Source organism: Odontesthes bonariensis, chromosome 3 (assembly GCF_027942865.1).
Source record: "Odontesthes bonariensis isolate fOdoBon6 chromosome 3, fOdoBon6.hap1, whole genome shotgun sequence".
Taxonomy (NCBI): Eukaryota; Metazoa; Chordata; class Actinopteri; order Atheriniformes; family Atherinopsidae; genus Odontesthes; species Odontesthes bonariensis.
Window position 1 is genome coordinate 45223305 of NC_134508.1, and position 303 is coordinate 45223607.

Below are 303 nucleotides of genomic sequence, written 5' to 3' on the forward strand. Positions count from 1 at the left end.
ACTCCCCCTCCGAGAATGGCTTACTGTTTTTAGCGATTTTGTGGGATATCACAAAGCTGGTCTTGGTTGCTGCATCCCTGGATGTGTGAAGCTTGGTAAAAAAGCCTTGCTGCTTTTGCAGTTTAGCTAGCAAAGCTTCCGATGTCCGCGCCCTTTCAGCATCAGTCACGTTCTTGAATTTCTCCGCGTGTTTCGTCTCGTAATGCCGACTCAAATTGTAGTCCTTAAGCACGGCAATCTGCTCCCCGCAAACTAAACACACGGCTTTACCTCTGACTTCAGTAAATAAATACTTAGCAGTCC